The sequence below is a fragment of the Dama dama genome, chromosome 6 (assembly GCF_033118175.1).
Source record: "Dama dama isolate Ldn47 chromosome 6, ASM3311817v1, whole genome shotgun sequence".
Taxonomy (NCBI): domain Eukaryota; kingdom Metazoa; phylum Chordata; class Mammalia; order Artiodactyla; family Cervidae; genus Dama; species Dama dama.
In genome coordinates this window covers 2,827,425-2,840,519 of record NC_083686.1, presented here as the reverse complement: position 1 = coordinate 2,840,519, position 13,095 = coordinate 2,827,425, and positions in this window count along the sequence as shown.

Sequence of the window (13,095 nt, the reverse complement as noted above, 5' to 3'; positions counted from 1 at the left end):
CCTCCCCGCCTCAGACCCCAGGCTGTCTCCCTTCTCAGGCGGGGCCGGGCATTCAAGGTCTGGGGTCCGGAAACCTGCCCGACAGGCTGTTGGTTGAATCAAGAAAGAACCAGCTGGTGTGAACTGCCCACGTTCTTCTAATAGTGGCCCATTCACAGCTCATTTTCCTAGGTCTGGACTAGGGAGTTGCTCCAAGGTCTACATTATCGTGTCAACTAAATATTACTGTGTTTTGAGAGGATCACTTCCTCCAGGAAGCCTTCCCTGATGTCCTTAGAGTGGGAGAGATGCCTTCTCTGCACTCTCACAGGCCCCCGGGCCTCCTTCTGTCATTGACAGAAGTAATTGACCTACTTCCACACGAGGCCACCTTGGGAGCAGGGCTCAGGGCTGGGACGTCTGCTTGGGGGGGACACCGTCCAACCCACTGCACCCCATTTTCCCAGCTCTGGGTGAGAGGTGCTCATAGGCACAGATAAAGCCTGCAGAGCTGAGGGGCAAGGGACGTTACAGCGGCCTCGGCCCGGGAGGCGGGATTCGGGGGCGGGTGCTCAGAGCCACTCCCTGGAAGCAGGGAGGCCCTGAGGCTGTAACTCTTCCTGCCTTCCTGAGGCCTGACCCAGCTCAAAACTCAGCCAGGGTTGTGCAGCTGACGCTGCTCTCTGAGCCCAGAGGGCAGGCTCGTGGCCTTGAGCGCGGGAAGACTGCCCTGAGGGGACAGCCATGCGGGTTGGAGAAACCTCCAGGCTGAGCAAGACCCCTGACCCCCCCCCACCGAGGGAGGCGTGGGGCAGGATGACAGCCCCAGAGAAGCCCCTGTCCTAACCCCCCGGCGCCTGCAAGGGAATTTAGATCACTGATCTTAATTAATTGCTGGCCTTAATACACAGAGATGAAGATCCTGGGCTGTCGGGGGGTGGGGGGGAGCTGGGGGAGAATAAGGCAGTCACGGGGTCCCTCAGCGCAGAGGAGGGGCAGGCGGGCTCAGAGGGGCGGGACGTGAGGGACCCTGCCCAGGGCCCCTGGCTCTGCAGGTGGAGACCAGGCCGAGAGCCCAGGAGTGTGGGCAGCACCTCCCAGACCTGGGAAGGGCAGGAAACAGGCCCCTGGGGAGCGTCCAGAAGGATCCTGGACCCGCCAACACCTTAATTTTATCCCCATGAGACCGCACTGGACTTCTGAGCTCCAGAACCATGTGTATTGTCCACTGAGCAGGTAACCACAGTTCAGTTCATTCGCTCAGTCACGTCCGACTCTTTTTGACCCCACGGACTGCAGCACACCAGGCCTCCCTGTCCATCACCAACTCGCGGAGCTTCTCAAACTCATGTCCATCGAGTCGGTGATGCCATCCAACCATCTCATCCTCTGTCGTCCCCTTCTCCTCTGCCTTCAATCTTTCCCAGCATCAGGGTCTTTTCAAATGAGTCAGCTTTTCGCATCAGGTGGCCAAAGTACTGGAGTTTCAGCTTCAACTACTGCAGTAGTTAACTAGATGACTCGTTAGCCCAACAGTAGAAAACTGATCCAAAGGGTTAAACGGCATTGCAGGAGGCCTGGCCCCCGTGAAGAGGGGTGTGTGTGGGCAGTGAAGGAGCCAGAGCCCCTTCCCTCCCGAGGGTTAGTGTGGACAGGGTGGGGGGCCCAGGAGACGGACCAGGCGAGGGAGGTAAAACCCCAGCACCCAGGCATTAGGGGAAGAAGCTTAGCCACTAGAGCAGGGAGCAGGGGCCAGGCAGACTTGTCACCTTCCCCACGCGTCCAAGGACTCGGGGAGGCGCGGCCCCAACCGCAAGAGCTGTCCCTGCGGGGCTGTGCCCGAGGCAGAGAGAATCTGCCCGGTAGTAGGCGTCCCGGCCTGGGACACGGACAAGCAGAGGTCTGTACCCACCCCCAGGCCAGGCTGGTACCCAACCCAGAGATGCTGCCTGCACGTATCGGCGGGGACAGGGGACTGGAGCCTCTGGGTGATGGGGCGGGTGGAGTGTGTGGAGGGGTGAGCCCCGGGGTGGGGGGTGGCAGGTAACTGGGAAAGCAGACTTGCCCAGCCAGTTCCTTCCTGCCAGGAGAAGGCACCGCCCTGCCCCCCCATCCAGCTGATGACCTGGTCACCTCCCTGGGCCTCAGGTCCCTTCTCTGTACTAAGGGACAGTTGACACATGCCCTTGGTGGGGGGCGGCTGAGGACCATCAGTTCTCTGAGCGCCTTTCACCACCAGGAGCCCCGGATGGGTGAGCACCCCCAGATCAGAGCCCCTGTTCACTCCCTCACCCTGCCCCCATCCCGGGGCCTGAAGGTGGGAGAAGGCTGCAGGGGTCTCATGATGCCAGGACACCCAGGGGCCCCTGACAGGGGGTGCAGGGCTCGGTCCTGGGCACTCCGGCCTCCGGTGAGCAGGCAGGGGGCTGCCCGACACCCCCGGCTGCAAGGGGGAAGGGGACACTCCTTACTCTCCCACAGAGGGGCCCTCGGCTTCCTGCAGGGGTCACTCTCAGTCCGAGAAGGGGTCATCGGGCAGCATCCAGGCTACGGAGGGCTTGGAGCTGATGTCATTTTGGGCTGGGACTCTTAGAGTATAAAACTGTGGGTCAGCTCCGTTAACTGCTCCTCAGCCTTCAATCTGAGTGTTTCCTGCAGGGATCTAACTGTGGCGGTGACTGGGGCCAGAGAGGCCCCCCGTGACACTGCTGGGAAGGACCCCGGGGAGGCGGCAGACCCCAGTGAGGCTTAGAGCCCAGGACTCTCACATCCCCACTGCACCTCCCGGCGAGTGGAGGCCGCCCGTGCCACGTCTGAGGGTCCAGCTTTGCGGCGGGTGTCTTTAGATGCCAGGCACGGGGTGTCAATTTCTCTCCGGAAGCGCCTCCTCCTGCCTCCAGGCCCATAAGGAGGTCCTGATAAGTGCATCACCTTTTCCGTTGACCCCTCTGGAAGGAGAGGGGTTGGAGTTCCCGCCCTGGCGTCTCCCACAGATGTGTCTGTGTTTCTCTATCTCTTCACCTTCCCCAGGGATGTGCAATTGTTTTGCGTTTACCGCCTTAGGAGTTGAGGGGCAAAGGGCCATCACAGAAACCCCGGCTGACCCCTCTCACTGTAACAGTTCCCCGTTCAAAGGTGAGAAGACCAGTTCGGGGATGCTACCAAGTATTTTCCCACTTTTTAAAAAATTGTGGTCAAATGCACACAATACAAAACTTAGCATTTTTTATCATTTTAAAGTGTATCGCTCAATGGCATTAAAGATCATTCACGGTTTTTTTGAAATATTGATTTATTTATTTGGCTGTGTGGGTCTTAGTTGTAGCATGTGGGCTCTAGATCCCTGACCAGGGGTTGAACCCTCTGCACTGGGAGCACAGTCTCAGCCACCAGAGTCCCTGAGAAAGCCCCACGTTTTTTAAACTGAATGAAAGATATTGATGAAAGAGTCTTTACATTTCATGAAGAGTGAAGTGAAGTGAAGCCACTCAGGCATGTCCGACTCTTTGCAACCCCATGGATTGTAGCCTACCAGGCTCCTCAGTCATGGAGTTTTCCAGGCAAGAATACTGAAGTGGGTTGCCATTTCCTTCTCCAGGGAATCTTCCCAACTCAGGGATCAGAGCCGGGTCTCCTGCATTGCAGGCAGACGCTTTACCGTCTGAGCCACTAGCGCTGTGTGATTTTCAGAAGTTTCATGCAGGTGATTTCGTATAATCCCATGATAGCCCTTTTCCCTCCTCACTCCTGAGTTGCCCCTCCCTCTTCCTTCTCCCTGTATATATGTGAGTTCTCTGTACCTGTGAGTCTGCGCCTGGTTTAGTTTTTATTTTATATCAGAGTACAGTTGATGTACAGTGCTGCTTCTTTTTTTGTTACATTCACTCACTTAGTGTATTTTTTAAATCGCACACACACGTGATCCCATACAGTATCTGTCTCTCTGTAGGTTTTTCACTTTGTGAGTGAACATCACCATCATTCATTTCCAGAGCATCCTCGTCTTCGCAAACTGGAGCTCTGCCCCAGTAAACAGAAGCCCGCACTCTCCACCCCTCTCCCCAGTCTCCGGCAACCTCTGCTTTACCTTCTGTCTCTGTCAGTTTGGCTAAGGTGCTTCATGTAAGTGGAATCGTCACCCGGCGGGGGCAACCTGAGGGTCCCCAACCCACCCCAAACCATCTCTGTAAAACACACGTGCGCCTGCCTCATGTAAAACACGAGGGCACCTTCCTTGTGTTCTGCCTTTGTTAGAAATGGCTTCCACCGCCCTGCCGTTTCTGGTAAAAACCCCCCTCCAGGCAAATCTGCAGAAAACCCAGACTGGCTGGATGGCAGTGTCTGATACGATGGGAACAGGGAACCACGAGGAGCTCGAATTCACTGGCCGGACTGCAAAACTGGGACAAAGGTGGCTCGACGGCTCATTAGCATCTCATTTTAATGCTGAGACCCCCATCCAGTGGGCGCCTTGTTGGTGCCCCCTGCTTCAGAGCCCGTCCCCCATCAAGGGGCAGGAAAGCACTCGTCTCACCCCAGGAAACCGCTGCCCGTTTCCGTGGGCCTCAGTGGCAGAGCCCTCGGGCCCACACCACCCCTTCAGCCCGCTTTCCTGTAGAAAGCTCGTCCTTGCCTGCACTCGGGGAGAAGGTGCTTTCAGAGCAGGAGCTCACCCTGCCCCGTCCTCAGTCAGCAGATAAAGTTTCAGTCTGGTCCCCCAAATCAGCCTTTTGCCTTCTGGATGGGAGCGGCCCCGGGCAGGGAAGAACTGAAGGAGAAGGAATGGTGGGGGCCAGCATCGCACGGGACCTGTGCCCCTCGGCCTGGCGGTTTCACCTGGCATCGTGTCCTCACGGCTCCCTGTGTAGCATGGGCTCCTGCCAGTTTTCCGTACCCTATTCTCGCTCGATATTCCGGGAGTGGGGAAGCCACTGCTGGGCGTGTGCACAGGCCCACTGGACCCTCTGCGAGGGGAACTGGACCTTGCTGCATCCCTACTCAGTCCTGTGGACCACGGGGGCCTTTGGGTCCCTGGGGATTCACCTGAGTTCACAGCTGTTATCCAGCAACCACTAGGAGGATGTGACGGCCCACCGTATGTGTTGATTTGACTGGGCGTGGGGTCAACACGACTCTGGGTGTATCTGCAAGGGGGTCTCTAGATGAGCTTGGCCTTTGGATCGGGAGACAGCGTGGGTGGGCCTCATCTCATCGGTTGAAAATGAGACACACGTGATCCCATACAGTATCTGTCTCTCTGTGGGTTTTTCAGCTACAGCTCAGCTGTGCCTACCCCGGCCTGACTGGGGCTGGGACCGCCTTCTCCTGCCCCCGGGGAGGGCAGTCACCACTTTCCACCCTCCAGGTTCTCAGCCTCCAAGATCGGATGCGCCACCTCCCGATAAGAAACCTCTGCGTGTCTCCATCCCAGCGGCTCAGTTTTCTCTGATGAACCTGCTCAAACACAGCCGGGTATGCTCCCCTAGCCCGTGTCCTGTCCTGTGGCCCCAGGCCCCCGGGGGGAGGGATGGGAGGGACACTGTGAGCGGCTGGCCACCCTGCTGCGTCCTGACTTGGGCTGCTGTTTGCCAGAGCTGGAGCTTCCCCACTTACAGGTGGACAAGTGTCTGTTCGGGAGGCTACCTGGAGAAGCAGGCTGTGGGTGTCGGGAAGTGAGACGGGGAAGGTAGGAAGCTGGGCGATGGGGGGTCACCCCAGTGGACAGCTGAGACCCAGCCGTGCGGGAGGGAGGGAACCTCAGAGGGACGGCATGGAGCACCCCCCAGGGCATACTGAGTCACCAGATCCCATCACGGGTCACAGGTCGCTCCTGAGGACGTGGGCTCCAGGGTGTTTTCGCGCTACGAGTGGCCCCGCCCACCGAGAAGTCACAGGAAGAAGCTGCAGGTGCTCCGGGCAGAAAAGCGGTGCATGTGTCTGGGACCCGTCCCCCAAAGGAAGCTGAGGCCCTCTGGGGTGGGTCGGGCAAACACAGGGACAGACAGGCCTCTGGTGTCATCAGCGTGAAAAGGGTGATGGGTTTCTCACGCCATATTTCTGTCTTTTGCTGGGAAAACAGCTCCTTCTAAAGCTGAAGAGTAACTGTCCCCTTAAGAGGGGCCCCATTCACTTATTTAGCCCGGGTGGCGGGGAGGGGACTGGGGACGTCTGCCCCAAGGACAGTCCCCAAAGCAGAATGACTCCCCTAGAGAACTCTTCCTCCAGGGCAAAACAGTACGGCCGTTAACCTCCTAAGCAGGGTGGTCATCCCCGACTGGTACCAGGGACGGCGTCAAAGAGCTTCACCAACACACTCATCCAGCGCAGGAAGCAACGACCGCTCCCCTTGATGAGTGGCGGTCTGAGCGCCGAGGGCCCGTGCACCCGTGTCATTAGCGACAATCAGACTGTTATCCACTTGTGTTCTGCCTCTTAAAGGAAAATCCATACGTGCAGAGCCCGCGAGGGAGCACCTCCCGCTCGTTTGCCCCCCAAACCTCCCTGCATTATTCAGGAGCCTAATGAATTTGTCTCGTCCGGCAGTCTTACGCATTGTCTGAATGTGTTTCGGAAATAACAGAAGAGTGAATCCTGCCGCTGCAAAGGGCCACATGTGATTCTGCAGGTCCCCAAAATGGGTGGTTCCCGGGCTCAGGCCTGGGTGTGTGGAGATGCCACGTGGACACTGGGGTGTTTCTCATGATGAGAAACGTGCGGGGAAATTCCGCCTGAAGCCACCAATTCTAGAAGCGGTTGGAGAGTTTATGGGGCTTCCCAGGGAAGGGATGTCAGGACGACAGAGAAGCAGGATGGTCGTGAGCCTGGTGGGGTCCCAAGCCTAGTGTTCCAGCTTCTGGGGGACCTCTGCTCGCCCTGCCCCCAGCCCACAGGCGTTACTGTGCAGGCGTGGGCCTGAATTCTGGGCACACAGGGGCAGCTGGGCATGGAGACTCACTGCCCAGTGTCCCCTGAGCGTCGGCAGAGGCCGGCATCTCCGGGACGCCCAGGAGACTCCCAGAGCAGGCGAAGGTGCAGAAGTCACCACACGGGGCCTTTCTCAGCCTCGGGACACTGCGCCTGTGGGCCCTGCTGTGGCCAGGAAGGTGTCCGGGATACGGGCCCGAAGGTCTGAGTCCACACCCATGGCCACGCCTGGCTAACTGCATATAACTCCAGTTATATGGATGCTACGGGCTGAATGGTGTCCCCCAAAGTGTACATGTCACAATCCTAAACCCTGAGACCTCAGGGCGTGACTGTATTTGGAGAGAGTGTCTTTAAACAGCGGATCAAAGTATAAGGAGGTTGTTAGGGTGGGACCTGACACCCGTCATTATAAAAGGAGGTCAGACACAAGACGCCGTGGGGACGCAGAGAAGGCAGCCACCTGTCCCCGAGGAAAGAAGCCTCAGACCCCAGCCCCCGGGGCTGTGGGAGATCAACATGTCCTTTAAGCCTCCAGCCTGTGGAAGCTTCTTATGGGGGCCGAGGGAGCACAGCGGGCACCCAAAGCCCGGCCTGGGGTCTCACAGAGCCGCCAGCAAAGCCAGGCAGCAGTGGACACATGCTCTGGCGTGTCCGGGGGCCGCTCTGAGGTCGCTCCCTTGCATGCGGTGCTCCAGCACCTTCTCTGCGGTCCTCCGTTTCGCTCAGGGCCCTGCAGGCCCCTCCAGGCTTCGGTCCAAACCCAAACCCGAGCACCATCCCTGCCACAGGGTTTACGCCCTGACCTGGGTGAGTCGGGGGCTCCAGACCGGCGAGACGGCCCCCCGCCTTACCCCGCCCCAGTGCTGCGACTTCGTCAGGGTGTTAAGTCGGGCGCTCAGCCCCTGACTGCTGGTGACGGTGCCCCGGGAGGGCGATCAGGGGTCAGCAGGAGGGGGCCCATGGAGTGTCTGTGGGGCAGGACCCGCACCACCCAGCTGCCCGCCCGCCTGCCACGTGTCTCCACTGCAGGCCTGCAGGCACCCAGGCAGCTGAGAGGTTGTCTGGACTGCCAGGCAGAAGGTGGGCTCGCTGCTCCTCCATGTCTAGCTGGGGGGCTGGGGGCCTCATTCATTCATTCATTCGCTTATTGAGTCAGCAGACACTGGTGGGAGCCCCACCTGGGGCACACACAATCTCCATCTTTCTGAGAGTCCTGGGGTGTCACCCCCATTTCACAGCTCACGAAGTTGGGCCCCAGAGAGGTCACATCGTGGTCACGCAGCCCCTGATGAGGCCGGCCCGGTGGGAGGCAGCCGATGAAGGGACCTACCTGCAGCCGTGCCCGGGCAGGGTGGGCACTCAAGAGGGTGCCAAGTGAGGGGGAGCCATGCTCAGGTGTAACGGGGCCGCCCCCCAGCTGCCTGTCTGCCGTGTATACTCACCTCCAGCTGGTGTTCAAAGGGAGGAGTGCAGGTGAGGGCCCTGGGCCCTGGAAGCTGCGTCAGGAGGCCTGAGTTCTGAGCCCCGCTTGCAAGTGGCGGCGCAACCTCAGGACGTCCGTCCATGCCTGGCCCACCTAGTGATGCTACTGTCCCCTGCCGTCACCGGCACATCACCTTCAGCCCTATATGTTCTGTGTCCTCACTGCCAGCCCTGCTCCTCCGATAGCGTGGATGTTCCCAGAGCTGCGTCCCTCATCACTCCCGGGGCCCAGCCCGCTGTCCCCGCCGTGCAGACATTCAGATGATGTGAGCAGGGAGGCAGCTTGGCCCTGCGGCAGACCCTCCCTGCCTCAGTGGATGCGGGGGACTAAGTCCAGTTAGGTTTCCAAGGCGATGGCAGACGACCGACACCTTCAAACAGAGGCCGGGCCCTCACCCTGGAGAGGGCGGAAACCGTGAAGCATCTTCCACACGATTCTAACCCCCAAACATGTGGTGTCGTACACAGATCTTCCCAGAGGGCCTCGCTTCCACCCACTTTCTTGTTAATCATAACTTCTTAGCACCATAACAGTCCTCTTTGAAAAGCTGGTGGAAATCATGTGGGCATTCTGAAGGGTTACTGAGATAGATACTCAGATAAAGATGCTATGTAACTCTGTTCCGCAGTATTGGCTGTTACACCAAAGCAGCTGAAATGATACTTGCATTTGATCGCGTTTGGTGGGTCCCATGTCGGCTGATAAAACACAGCAGCAGGCTGACACAATATCAGGCAACATTTCAAAATCCGCCCCTGACGCTGGATTTAGGAATTTTAATTTACTCCTTGTTTTCAAGGTCTTCAATGACCCCTTGCAGGCGTGCTAAGCCACTTCAGTTGTGTCCAACTCTTTGCAACCCCATGGACTGTAGCCCGCCAGGCTCCTCTGTCCATGGGATTCTCCAGGCAAGAATACTGGAGTGGGTTGCCGTGCCCTCCTCCAGGGGATCTTCCTGACACAGGGATCAAACCCGTGTCTCTTACGTCTCCTGCATCGGCAGGCAGGTTCCTTACCACTAGCGCCACCTGGGAAGCCGTCAATGACACCTCAACACCCCTTACCATTTTTTAGAGCTAAACAAATTAAGTAGTTTTATAAAAGCAATTTTAAAAATTCCTACACACACAAGGAGGGAGGAAGAGGAGAAAGAAGTCATAGAAAGAGGCGGCCAGGAAGCCCAGGAGGAGGAGGAAGCCCAGAGCCGAGGGGGTGGCGTGCACCCCACACGCGGGTCTGCCTTCGGGGTGGGGCCCTTTGCCCACCTTGAACTGGACCTGCTGGGGCAGCGGCACAAGCAGGACGGCTGCCCAGGCAGGGACCAGGCCGCCAACAGCAGAGGAGGCAGGGTGGGGCTGCATCTGGGCTGGATCTCCTGGGCCGTGGAAGGAGCGGGCCACACTCACTGAAGGCCAGCTGCAGGGACAGGTGACCATGGGCTCAGCCTGGGCCGTGGGGAGAGGAAGGCTCTGGTGGGGTCCTCGGTGGACACACAGGTTTCCCGACTGCCCGGCATCCTTGGTACCTGCAGAGTCCAGGGCCCGCCCCGGGGCCTCTGTCCAGCTCTGCACTCAGCTCCAGAGAGAGGTGGGCCACCCTGAGTTCTTGGCGGTCAGCTGAGCCCTCACCCTGCCCCTCCGTGGGGCGGGCCGTAGGGGTCTTGGATTGGTGTTGATCCCGGACATGTGTACGAGGCCCCACGCTGCTGGGCGCCTCACCTGCATGATCTCCTTTATCCACACAGCCCCCTTCTCCCACAGCCAGGAGGTGCAGCCAAGCCTGTCCCACGGGGAGGAGCCAAGGTCCAGGGGTCCAAGCGGCTGGGCACCTCAGCTTTACAGGAGCAGAGATGGGCCCAGAACCAGGCGTGGCCTCGCTCCCTCCCACCCAGCATCTCGTGCACGCCTGCCACCCCGCAAAGGCTGAATGGAAGCATAGCTGAATGAGCAGGATGCCTCTCGCGTGCGGCTGCAGAAAAGCAGGTCTTATTTAATTAATGACTGGCTCTGTAATTGCCGTTTCGAGGCGCGCCGAGCGCCGCCGTCTGTGATGGGCTTTCTAGACTATTTTGGCGCCAGTGGCCTGATGTGGAAGCGCCGCGCCTGCCCTGGGACCCAGTGCCTCATCCATCAACTGCCTCCTGCCCAGCGCAGGGGATCAATACCTGCTCCCACCCGGGGCCACGCCCCTGGGGGCCCAGGCTGGGCACCGCCCTCCCTGGACTCTGCTCACTGCTCTGCTCACTGCGGTCATCTCCAAAGAGGCTGGCATTACCCCCTTGCCGTGCTGGGCTTTCAGAGGGGCAGCTTCAGAGGCCTGCTCAGGGGCTGGGCAGGCGGCCCCTGTGTGCTCAGACCCCCACTGGCCTCCCCCAGCCCCACACCCTACCCTGCATCCACACACCTTCCCCTGGCGGGGACACACAGGCTCCCAGCCAGGGCCATTTGCTGTGCTCCCAGTCTCTCGAAACTTCCACTTATGCGTCCGGACTCTGCTTCCCCTCATTGGAATGTTAAATGTGTCCCCGAGGGGCGTTCACCTGTCCTTGAGGCTGGGCCTCGTCACCCCCATCAGTATTTCCCACTACCTGTTCATGCATTTGCCTCCCCACCAACCAGATGTCTGGGGGGACTGTGTCTTCTTAGGGACCCTGGTGCACAGGATGGTACTCCGTGGTCATGAACCCCCGAGTAAGTAAAGGTGGGCTGGAGGGGCCACATGGGGGAGAGACCACCCTCAGGGAGCTTGCAGCCGGGCAGGTAAAGGCGACAGCAAAGAGGTCACAGCTGTCCTCGCCCCTGTTTTCAGCAGGACTGTGTCCCCAAAAAGACACACTGAGTCCCAATGTCTGTGCCCTTATTAGATTGAGTTATTTAAAGTTGGCCCTGGTTTACTTATCTGTGAGACAGGGTGATGCTCCTCATTCATTCCACAAATATTAATGAGCATCTGTTACAGGCCTGGTCCCAATCGGGGCACAGGACGGCATGTTCAATTCAGTTTAGTTCAGTCGCTCAGTTGTGTCCGACTCTTTGCGACCCCATGAACTACAGCACGCCAGGCCTCCCTGTCCATCACCAACTCCCGGAGTTTACCCAAGCTCTTGTCCATTGAGTTGGTGATGCCATCCAACCATCTCATCCCGTCATCTCCTTCTCCTCCCGCCTTCAATCTTTCCCAGGATCAGGGTCTTTTCCAGTGAGTCAGTTCTTCGCATCAGGTGGCCAAAGTATTGGAGTTTCAGCTTCAGTCCTTCCAATGAATAGTCAGGACTGATTTCCTTTAGGATGGACTGGTTGGATCTCCTTGCAGTCCAAGGGACTGCATGTTTGGCAATGAACAAAACAAGTAAGAAGTCTTGGCCTGTGGAATGGTTGTTTCCCGGGGCAGCCTGCCATAAATATTCTACTGGGCAGTGACGAGCCTTGGAGAAGAACAGGCAGGACAGGGACGGGGAGTGAGAGGGGGCGGGGAGCCTTGATGGAGTGAATCCTCCTAGAGGAGGGATTCCCAAGACAGTGGGCTTTTCCAGAGCAGCCCTGGAGAAGGTAAGGGTGCAGCTCACGGATGTTTATGAAAACTAAACAATATAATTTTATGCAAGAGTGGGTAAAAGTGAAAGTGTGAAAGTGAGTTGCTCAGTTATGTCCAACTCTTTGCGACCCCATGGACTATAGAGTCCATGGAATTCTCCAGGCCAGAATACTGGAGTGGGGAGCCTCTCCCTTCTCCAGGGGATCTTCCCAACCCAGGGATCAAACCCAGGTCTCCCACATGGCAGGCAGATTCTTTACCAGCTGAGCCACCAGGGAAACCTAGAAAGAGTGGGTAAATCATGCAAATAAGCAATCCCCCTCAAAAGTCAATGCAGTTTCCCTGTTTAAACCCATCCCAGTTTCTGCGTAGGGAGAGGAGGGTCCATGGCAGAACAAGTCACCCTCCAAGGACAGCATTGGCTGCTGATGAACTACAGGAACCAGGAGGCAGGGAAGGGTGCAGAGGGCGATGGAGCCACCCTTGGCCACTTTTTCTGGGGAGCACTGGCTCTTCTAGGCAGGAGCAAAAAGTGAGACCTGAGCTTTTCCTGGGAGGAAGCTCTGCAGGGTGGGCACAACTGAAGAGCCCACCAGAACGCTTGGTGGCTTGCAGGAAAACAGTGATGAGAGGACAGACTGACTTCCCAAGGAAAGCATGGAAGCTAGGAGGCAGTGGAACAACCTCTTTAAAACACTGAAAGAAGCCGCCTGCCAGCCTGGCCTCTCTGTCCAGACAGAATACTCTTTAAAATGAGAGTGAAAGACATCTTTAGACAAACAAAGCTTGCTTCCTTTGTCACTGGGCATACTTGCACTAAAGGAAATTCTATAAAGGAGACAAAAGAAAGATAACCTGGGGAAAACACGGAGGTGCGGGGAGGAAGGAACTGTAAGGAAACAGCAGTTGTGCTCCTAAATGTATGTGCTTACCCACACAGTTGTTCAAAGCAATGAGAATGTGTTATGGGGTTTAAAATTTATGTATAAACAAAAGGCAGGAAATGAGCATGTAAAATATGAGTAGAATACATGGAATTAAAGTGTCTTAAGGTTCTAACGTCATCAGGCAGTGGTAAGAAAGAAATCAATTTTATGAGACTTTAATGAGTCAATAATGTGTGTTTTAATTTCTAGGTTACACTAAAAAGTTAATAGAGAGAAATGGGATAA